General features: G+C 39.0%; 1 pseudogene; it reads left to right on the forward strand.

The window, feature by feature from the left end:
* Window positions 1-3,137: 3,137 nt before the first annotated feature.
* LOC149166171 (ABC transporter C family member 8 pseudogene) lies at window positions 3,138-10,201 on the forward strand (annotated as a pseudogene).
* Window positions 10,202-10,451: the final 250 nt, after the last annotated feature.

A 10,451-nucleotide genomic window follows, 5' to 3' on the forward strand; every position in this document is an offset into this window, starting at 1 on the left:
GTCGGGGTAACTGTTCCAACCACCATTTCTGTATTGAATTCTACAACGTTGGATTTCATCACCAACTAGTGCTTTCGGTATGGAAAGTTAATGTTTGTGTGTGGTTTCACCTCCTACATTCTTTAGGCATGTGATTCAAATTGTTTGGTTCTTTAGAGACTTTAGGTGGTTTTCATTGAGATTTTTCTTTGTTTGCATGTGAAGTAATTAAAATATTTAATCGTGGATGAATTCCCAAGACAGTCCCCTAGACTTTGGGGCCAACCTCTTGAGTTTTCACCAAGCCAGCTTGAAGGGCTACGAGCTCTTGTAACTCCTAGTGACAGTAGAGTTGGGTCACCTAAAGAAGGAAAATCTTCTTTAGTTGTGCATCCTGATTATCAAGTTCAAGCACCAGAGTATATTATTGAACCAATTTCATTTTTCGAAGTTACTGGTAGTGTTTCCTCTACTAGTGATTTAGCCGAGGAACCTGAAATTTCTAAACCTGAAATTGAACCTGCTGCTAATCCATCATCAGGATTTGCTTCTCCAACTTCCAGTGATCTTGGTTCACCCAGGGTAGGAAGAATCATTACCCAAAATCTTCCTTCTGGACTTATTGCTATTGAAGAACTTGCCACTCCAGAAGAAGGTATATCTATCCCTGAAAATCAACCAACTATAGAACTTAGGGAGCGTGAATCGATATTTTATATTCCACCTAGGAGGGATGCTTGGTATCTTTTATTAACCAAATTTTTAGAAAATCTGGGACTAAGTTTTTCGACACCTCGTATTCCTTGTTTTTCGACACCTCGTATTCCTTTTCATCCAACACCTAGAGGTTATTATCCTCCTTTGAATATGTCGAGACAATCATCCATGTTTTCTCAACCTCCAGAAACATTTTTATATGTTGGTCCTTCTATTCCTTCTGGTTATCAGTCACTTACTGGTACCTTTTTAGGATCATCTACTCAACCTATTGAACAAGCGTTATTAACTGGTAATAAAGAAACTAAGCCATTGAGTGTATAAGATATTCTTATGAAGTCAGGTAAGTTAGTTAGTTACCGCCTAGGGGGCAAACTCAAGGTCCTCAATTATCACTTGGGGGGAAACCTCAAGGTACCCAGTTACCACCTGGGGGGCAACCTTAAGGACATTACATACCTTCGGGACAGTACATTCCTCAAGGTAAACCCCAGACTTAGTACATACCTCAAGGTCAACCTCAGTATCAATATGTACCTCAACGTCAACCCCAGTTTCAGTACGTGCCTTAAGGTTATCAACCTCAAGGTCAGTACCCAACCCAAGGTTTCCAACCACCTTCAGGTCAATCATTTGTCCAAGGAGCTGGAAATGTACCTTTGAATTATCAACCCTACCCTCAACCCAGTTATGGTCCTCAATATGCTCAACCTTCTGTTAGACTCAGTCTTGTCAGTCCTCTGTCAGAGTCAAATTCACCAAGGTTCATTTCTCATCATTTGTAGTCATCAAATGCCATTTTGGTAAAAAAGAGTCATTTTAATTCTTAAGTCCAGGGTTTTGTCTCCAAAAGTGTGAAATAATGCTTGCAGGCCAGAGGGAGGTTCATTAAGTTTTTATTTCTGGAATGTCATCGTCAATAATGCGAGATTGATTCTTCTTCAACACCCTGTTTTGAAGAAGAAAATCATCAAGTTTGTTCAATACATGATTGTTAAAGTTTTTCAAGTTTCACAGTTCTTCAAGTAGCCCTGGTCATCTTGCCAAGTTTCAGCAGCTCCTATCTGTGCAAAACAATCAACAAAAAAACCATGATTTCAGCTAAAGAAGGTCAGAGAGCGAAAACAACAAAAACAGAGTTTACATTAAGAGGTGATGCATCTATATAAAAAGATTTGGATTGAGGAAGCCACTTATCCCCACTTTACTCTTATTGGCCAGAGTCTTGGCTCCGTTTTACTCGCATGGGAAGCTCTTAACAAATTCACACCTCTTTCATATTTTGATACAAGTGGTTATGCCTTCACACATTTGTTTGGCTGCAAGGTTGCTTGTTACACACATTATCTAACAATCAGTTCAGATGTGCTTTCTCGTGTTCTGAGCCGCAGTTCAATGTATAATAATGTTAATGCCATTGCAAGCAGCTTTTGGTTATCGAGAGGGAAGGTGGTTTACTACAATTTTATGACTTGGACATATGGATGGATAGGTTTCTATTCAAACGTGGCAATAGTCAACTCTTCGTGCTGTCATTCACAGCTCTGCATCATAAAATCTTGATATAAAATTTTAGTTATTGCGAAAGGAAATTTCTAGACGAGACTGTGGATGAAACTGGCCAGCGCGGCGCATAGGGTGACTGGCGCAGCGCACATAGGGCACGCAACACATTGGGCTCGGTTTCACCGTGTACTTTTCCTCTAGTGTGGCGCATTGGGCCTACCGCACGGTGCACAAGCCCGAAACTCATCAACATTTTGTGATTTGTCAAATTCAAATAATCTTTTCCCTCCAAAGTGTCTGATTCTTGATGATGGCTGGCAATCTGTTGAAAATTGACCCTAAGGCAAAGCCTCTTCTAGTTGGTAATTTATAAAATTTTACAAATCAGTTGACACGTATGACAAAGAGTTAACAAGGATCAATGGCGCTACTAAAACACCAGTAACGGACAATGCTGCTGAAACAACATTGGGTGCAATGACAATCAGAGCATTTAACATGGTAGAAAGAATCAAGGAAAAGAATTTGAATCTTATTGATATAGATGCAAGTCTTTTCTTTCACACCAATGCTGTTATGGAATGGTTGATCCTAAGGTTGGAATCACTGGGAAACATTATCCAGCTCTTCTACTCATTGCATTACCTTCGAGTAGCATAACTCTTAGATTTGTGGGTCTTGCTCTCTCATATGAACTCTCACTTACATCTTGTCAAGTATTTCTGGCACAATGGCCATAAAATCTCTCCAAATTTATTGTTTCTGTGGAGCATATAAATCATTACATGAATTTTCCATCCGAGCCACCAGCAATTATAGAAAGCCGTAGACCTCCTGTCTCATGGCCAAGTGAAGGTAGAATACAGTTAGAAACCTTGAAGATAAGGTACTGCCCTAATGTCCCTCTCATTCTAAAAGGCATTAACTGCACATTTATGGGTGGGAAAAGAGTGGGAGTGGTAGGACAAACAGGCAGTGGTAAAACGACTCTTATTTCAGCCTTATTTCGACTCATTGAACCAGCTGGAGGAAGAATTTTGATCGGCGACCTGGACATTTTCTCTATAGGTCTTTGTGATCTGAGGTCAAAGCTTAGTATCATTCCTCAAGGGCCAACCCTATTCAAGGGGACCATAAGAAGTAATTTGGATCCCCTAGGCTTGTACTCAGATCATGAAATTTGGGAGGTGTGGAGTGCTGGTCAAAGGCAACTCTTGTGCTTAGATCGCATTCTCTTAAAGTGTAACCAAATTCTGGTTTTGGACAAAGCAACTGCCTCCATCGATTCTGCCACAGATGCACTTGTTCAGAAAGTCATCAGACACGAATTTTTCAACTGCACTGTCATAGCAAATGCCCACAGGGTGCCCACAGTCATTGACGGTGACATGGTCTTGACCCTATCTGATGAAAAACTTGCAGAATATGATGAAACTGGTCCAATTGTAGCTACAATTTCATGCAAAATTTGGCTGCTTACAAGTAATTTCTATATCCTTGAAACCAAGCCAATTCGAGAGTCATAGTACACCTAAATCTTCTGTTACAATGAAATTTAGTACACCTATATTTGCTCCTCCACTAGCCTATATTTCATTAAAAACTGGGTACCTGGCTCACACTCGAACAGCTGAGTTAGACCTTTCTAGAAATAGAGCAAACCGGGAAAAGAATGTAAAGCATGCAAGATTGGGCTACTAAGTGCTATACTTCTTTGGTAGCCAACTTATTACGCAGTTTCAATGGAATAGTAACTCGTCAAATTGAACCCAAAAAAAAAATGCACTGGTAATCAAACAGTGGTGACACAAGTAAATGTCTTCAAACTGAAAACACGTGGTGAGATTAGCAAATGGCAGTTGGGTGTGTTCAACTAAATGAAAAATTTTAGCGGAAACCATTTTTATTGAAAAATTAGTTTTTGTTCAAAAGGCCAGCGTAAGGTGAAAAGTCACTGCAGCAGAAAGATAGGAGTGCAATGGTATTCAGACTGCAAGAGTAATAGGATCACATTCATATAATACTCTCATACAAAAGCTTGTAGCACTGGATGCGAGCGAAATACATGAGTTCCCTCCTAGAGTTGTTGATGAAGATTCAATCGATTTTGCTGCTGCCACCACTGCAACATTGGGGGTTCCTTTTCCATCCCTTTCAAGGGGGAAATCATTTGAAAACTCTCTCGTTTCAAAGGGGAGTTGAATAGCTTATGAAAAGCATTGGATTTTATCGTAAGTTGATCTGGTAGATGGTGCGCCACCTGATATTTACAACATTTTTTCTGCTATCTCATATCAAAATCCGAATCCTAAAAGACTACCATGTCAAAGTTTGTCTGAATTATCAGAGAATAACATTGAAGATGCAGATCATGCTAGCCATATGGATGAAGCCAGTAAATTGGATGTTGATATAGTAGCGACTATCAGTATGAGCAAGGTTGCATCTTTCTGTTGTCTGAATTAATTAAATATCTTACCTGGTAATGTGCCTGGTGAAACTCCTATTGAAGAATTATTGATTGGGAGAACAGAAGGGAAACAAGAGGATCAACAGCACCATTCTGGTCCACAATGTCAAGTTAAGAGTATTATTGTTGATACTATAGAAGCTGAAGAGTCTAAACATATTGGAATCAAAACTAGTGAGAATGATAAAGGTTCCAGCAAAGGAGCCTCATTAAAGGCAAAGGGAAGGCAAAAAATCAGAAACCGAAAAGCCAAAATTTAAAACAAAGGCATCTACCAGGGTAGAGAAATAGGATTTGATTTCCTATTTTTTACTTCAGTTATGATCTGCAGCTACAATAGTCGGCTTTTTATTGATCATCAAAAAGTTTCAAGTGGAATAATGTAACGTTGTTCTGTCTACAGCACAGATGGACAACACTTTCCCTATCTTCCTCGATTGGTTTTCCAGCTCCCTACTTTTCATTGATTTGTTTTCCCATAGATGAAGTTTATTTATTGTATGACAAGTCATTGGTGAAGGGTTCTGAGTTTTGGAAAACAGTGGGAGAGGTGTGAAGGAAAACTTCATTGTACAGTTTTTGACAGGGATTTAATGAAAAGATACAACGTTGACTCATGAGATTCTTGTGGTGTAAATTTAGCACTTGTCTTTCTTTTGTTTCATATGTAGCTTGTTATGTTTCACATTTCATTTCATAATCATTTCTAAATGAATACTTTTAAGTGAGAAGGGCAAAATCCAGTTCACTACTCTGCCTTGGGAAGGTATTCATGTTCTGTGTTTTCTTCTGCTTGATAAGGATTCATATATTGCCCTTGTCAACCTCTCAGCAGTTTTTTCATTCCATATAATTTCAAAATTAAATGCTAAATTTATTGCCTGTCTTACCTCCTGAGATAATCTGTGTCTCAGATTTAATCTCTCTGCTCATGCTGTCCTTGTCCCATACAACCGAGCAACTTAGTCATTAAATCAAATATCCCTCATTCAAATTCATTTACTAGCCTAGAATAAGTTCTCATTTTAAGTCATCTCGCACCCTATTGCTCATTTTATCAAGATGGACTGGAGAGAGCCCTCTCCTGTCCTCATAGGGCTAGCTACGAGGTTGAGCTTGATTTTATGCTGCCTTGAACCTCGCCTTCCTTCAGCCTGAGGTAGATTTGTGTGCTAACATAGTGGCGACTCCACTAGGGAACAAAAATGGTTTGCTGGAAGATTGTCTTGCCCCAGTACGTCTATCAAGTGTAGATCTGATGGTTGATGGTGAAAAACGATCAGACATAAGAAGGTTGAAATCATTCACCTGGAAACTCCATTCACTGAAGAATCCAGTAATCAATCCTTCATGGTGACTCCACTACAGAGGGATCAGTAGCAGTAAGATTTTCAAGATGGATTGGATTGCAAGAAGATATGCTCCCATGAGCCGAGATCACATCCCAGGTTTTCCAAATAAAATGCCCAAGGTAGATTGGTCAAGGAATTTTCCTGTGTTTAGAAATGTGGAAGGTAATGACGCTGCTCTTCATCTGGTGAAATTTCACATTCATGTTCATAAATTAAAGATCGATTTTCCTGAAGACTATTTGATGAAAATGTTTATGGCTACTCTGGAAGACGAAGCTTGATCTTGGTATGAAAGTTTTCCACCTGCTTCCATTTATTGTCTAAAGGATTTTCATTCAATATTCTTTGAGAAGTATAAAGAATATTATCCATCATTAAATTTATTTTAGGATTGTTGCAAGCATGCTTATGGTTTTATTGAGAGCCTTGAAAAATACTATGAAGATGATAATTTTATGGACGAAGAAATCATGGAAGCATTGTATGAAAATCTGTTTCGGCAGCCTACAAAACTCTTGGAGGAAACTTTGCAGCAGGATCAAAATCAGCAGGTTAAAGATTTCCACGAGACTGAAAATGATGAAAACGGAAGTCCTATTTCAGATCTGGTTGAAATAAATGAGGATACACAGGAAAATGATGTTCCAATCTTAGAAAATGATGATGATAAACCAGATCGAGAAACAGATTGTGATGAGGAAAAACATGTTGTTCCGGATCTCATAGAAGAGAATTGCATTGTTGAGGCTACCTCAAATGAATAAGACAGAGTTACAGGCCTAACTACCCTCATCTCATCAGAACACAACCTTCCTACCAAGGTAATCCAGTCAATTCATGAACAAAAAGAGGATATCTTTGTTCAAGTAGGTGAAAAAGTTTATCTGGATGAATTTATGATAGATGATAGAGATGTCATGCTTGAGTTTCAAGAATCATCTGAAGTTGCTTTTCTCATGATTGATGAATGAGATGAATGTAATGAGAATCTGACTGTCATATCATGCCAAGATGATCAGAAATATATTCAGACTATGGCCGACCAGACCATTATGGATTCCATTTCAGATTCTTCTTCATATGTTTCATGTTTTGAAATGTTCTTTGAAGAGGAAATCTGCACACCTATTTGTTCAGAATTTTTTGAAGATTATGAGCATACTCTTATTTATGAAGAAAGACTAGAATCAAGAGAAAAAGATACCTTGTTTTTTCAGTAGGAGGAAAGACTTCATGTTTTTCAGGATCCAATGGGAGATTTTTTGCAACCAGCAGTGAAGGTGATTATTGTAGTGTTTAGTGATGAAGGAGATCATGGTAAATTAGCTTTTCAGAGACCCAGTTACAATCATCTACTGTTCACCAGAGGATTTGATAGGAAGAATCATTCAAGAAGCCATCTTCTTGATTGGTTGCATTGGCATTTTAATATAGTTTGAGGATATATTGTCTTGTAAGAAACACAGGTGGCCATGTACTGCCACCAAGCTTTAAGTTCTAAGTCCAGGTCTTTTCCATTTTGAGTTAGTTTGTTAGATTCAAGTTTTTAAGTAATTTTAGTTTGCATTGAGTTAGTTTGAGTCGAGTTTTAGTCAATAAATTGAGTCATGTTTGTTTTTCGGAATAATGGACTCCATAGCCCAACGGACTAAGGCACTATCTGCTATCCCAAAGATCTGCTGTTCTTGGCACCTCCACGGAGCGGCAGCTGCCATCCCAATTGGAGCCAACGTTAGACTCAGTCTTGTCAGTCCTCTGTCAGAGTCAAATTCACCAAGGTTCATTTCTTGTCATTTGCAGTCATCAAATTCCATTTTGGTCAAAAAGAGTCATTTTAATTCTTGAGTCTAGGGTTTTGTCTCCAGAAGTGTGAAATAATGCTTGCAGGCTAGAGGGAGGTTCAGTAAGTTTTTATTTCAGGAATGTCATCATCAATAATGCGAGATTGATTCTTCTTCAACACCCTATTTTGAAGAAGAAAATAATCAAGTTTGTTCAATACATGATTGTTAAAGTTTTTCAAGTTTCACAGTTCTTCAGGCAACCCTGGTCATCCTACCAGGTTTCAGCAGCTCCTATCCCTGCAAAACAATCAACAGAAAAACTATCATTTCAGCTAAAGAAGCTCAAAGAGCGGAAAAAACAAAAACAGAGTTTACATTAAGAGGTGGTGCATCTATATAAAAATATTTGGATTGAGGAAGCCACTTATCCCCACTTTATTCTCATTGGCTAGAGTCTTGGGTCCGTTTTACTCGCATGGGAAGCTCTTAACAAATTCACACCTGTTTTTTATTTTGATACAAGTGGTTATGCCTTCACACGTTTGTTTGGCTGCAAGGTTGCTTGTTACACACATTATCTAACAATCAGTTCAGATGTGCTTTCTCGTTCTCTGAGCCGCAATTCAATGTATAATAATGTTAATGCCATTGTAAGCAACTTTTGGCTATCAAGAGGGAGAGGGAAGGTGGTTTACTACAAGTTTATGACTTGGACATATGGATGGATAGGTTGCTATTCAAACGTGGAAATAGTCAACTCTTCATGCTGTCATTCACAGCTCTGCATCATAAAATCTTGATATAAAATTTTAGTTATTGCAAAAGGAAATTTCTAGACAAGACTATGGATGAAATTGGCTAGAGCGGTGCATAGGGTGACTAGCGCGGCACACATAGGGTGTGTGACACATTGGGCTTGGATTCACCATGTATTTTTCCTCTAGCGCGGCGCACATAGGGCGCAAGGGGCATTGGGCCTACCGCGCGGTGCACAAGCCCGAAACTCATCAACCTTTTGTGATTTGTCAAATTCAAATAACATTTCCCCTCCAAAGTATCTGATTCTTGATGATGGCTGGAAATCTGTTTAAAATTGACCCTAAGGCAAAGCCTCTTCTAGTTGGTAATTCAGAAAATTTTACAAATCAGTTGACACATATGACAGAGAGTTAACAAGGATCAACGACGCTACTAAAACACCAGTAACAGACAATGATGCTGAAACAGCATTGGGTGCAGTGACAATTAGAACATTTAACATGGTAGAAAGATTCAAGGAAAAGAATTTGAATCTTATTGATACAGATGCAAGTCTTTTCTTTCACACCAACGCTGCTATGGAATGGTTGATCCTAAGGTTGGAATCACTGGGAAACATTATCCTTTTCACTTCAGCTCTTCTACTCGTTTCATTGCCTTCGAGTAGCATAACTCCTGGATTTGCGGGTCTTGCTCTCTCATATGCACTCTCACTTACATCTTGTCAAGTATTTCTGGCGCAATGGCCATACAATCTCTCCAACTTTATTGTTTCTGTGGAGCGTATAAAGCAGTACATGAACTTGCCATCTGAGCCACCAGCAATTATAGAAAGCAGCAGACCTCCTGTCTCATGGCCAAGTGAAGGTAGAATACAGTTAGAAACCTTGAAGATAAGGTACCGCCCTAATGCCCCTCTCGTTCTAAAAGGTATTAACTGCACATTTATGGGTGGGAAAAGAGTGGGAGTGGTAGGACGAACAGGGAGTGGTAAAACGACTCTCATTTCAGCCTTATTTCAACTCATTGAACCAGTTGGAGGAAGAATTTTGATCGATGACCTGGACATTTTCCCTATAGGTCTTTGTGATCTGAGGTCAAAGCTTAGTATCATTCCTCAAGGGCCAAACCTATTCAAGGGGACCATAAGAAGTAATTTGGATCCCCTAGGCTTGTACTCAAATCATGAAATTTGGGAGGCGTTACAAAAATGTCAAATGGGCAAGTCCTTTGAAGATTTACCGCACCGACTTGACTCCTTTGTGAGTGATGAAGGGGAGAATTGGAGTGTTGGTCAAAGGAAACTCTTGTGCTTAGGTCGTGTTCTCCTAAAGCGTAACCGAATTCTGGTTCTGGACGAAGCAACTGCCTCCATCGATTCTGCCACAGATGCACTTGTTCAGAAAGTCATCAGACATGAATTTTCCAACTGCACTGTCATAACAATTGCCCACAGGGTGCCCACAGTCATTGACGGTGACATGGTCTTGACCCTCTCTGATGGAAAACTTGTAGAATATGATGAACCTGCAAAACTTATGGAAAATAAATCATCATTATTCACAAAGCTTGTGGCGGAGTATTGGTCCAATTGTAGCTACAATTTCATGCAAAATTTAGATGCTTACAAGTAATTTCTATATCCTTGAAACCAGGCCAATGCCAGAGTCATAGTACACCTAAATCCACTATTATAATGAAATTTAATACACCTATATTTGCTCCTCCACTGGCCTGTATTTCATTAAAAACTGGGTACTTTGCTCACACTCGAACAGTTGAGTTAGACCTTTCTAGAAATAGAGAAAACCAGGAAAAGAATGTAAAGCACACAAGATTGGGCTACTAAGAGCTATAATTCCTTGGTAGCCAATTTATGTTATA

The sequence above is a fragment of the Pinus tabuliformis genome, chromosome 5_1, assembly GCF_031772625.1.
Source record: "Pinus tabuliformis cultivar Carrire ecotype Pingquan chromosome 5_1, CPIR1, whole genome shotgun sequence".
NCBI lineage: Eukaryota > Viridiplantae > Streptophyta > Pinopsida > Pinales > Pinaceae > Pinus > Pinus tabuliformis.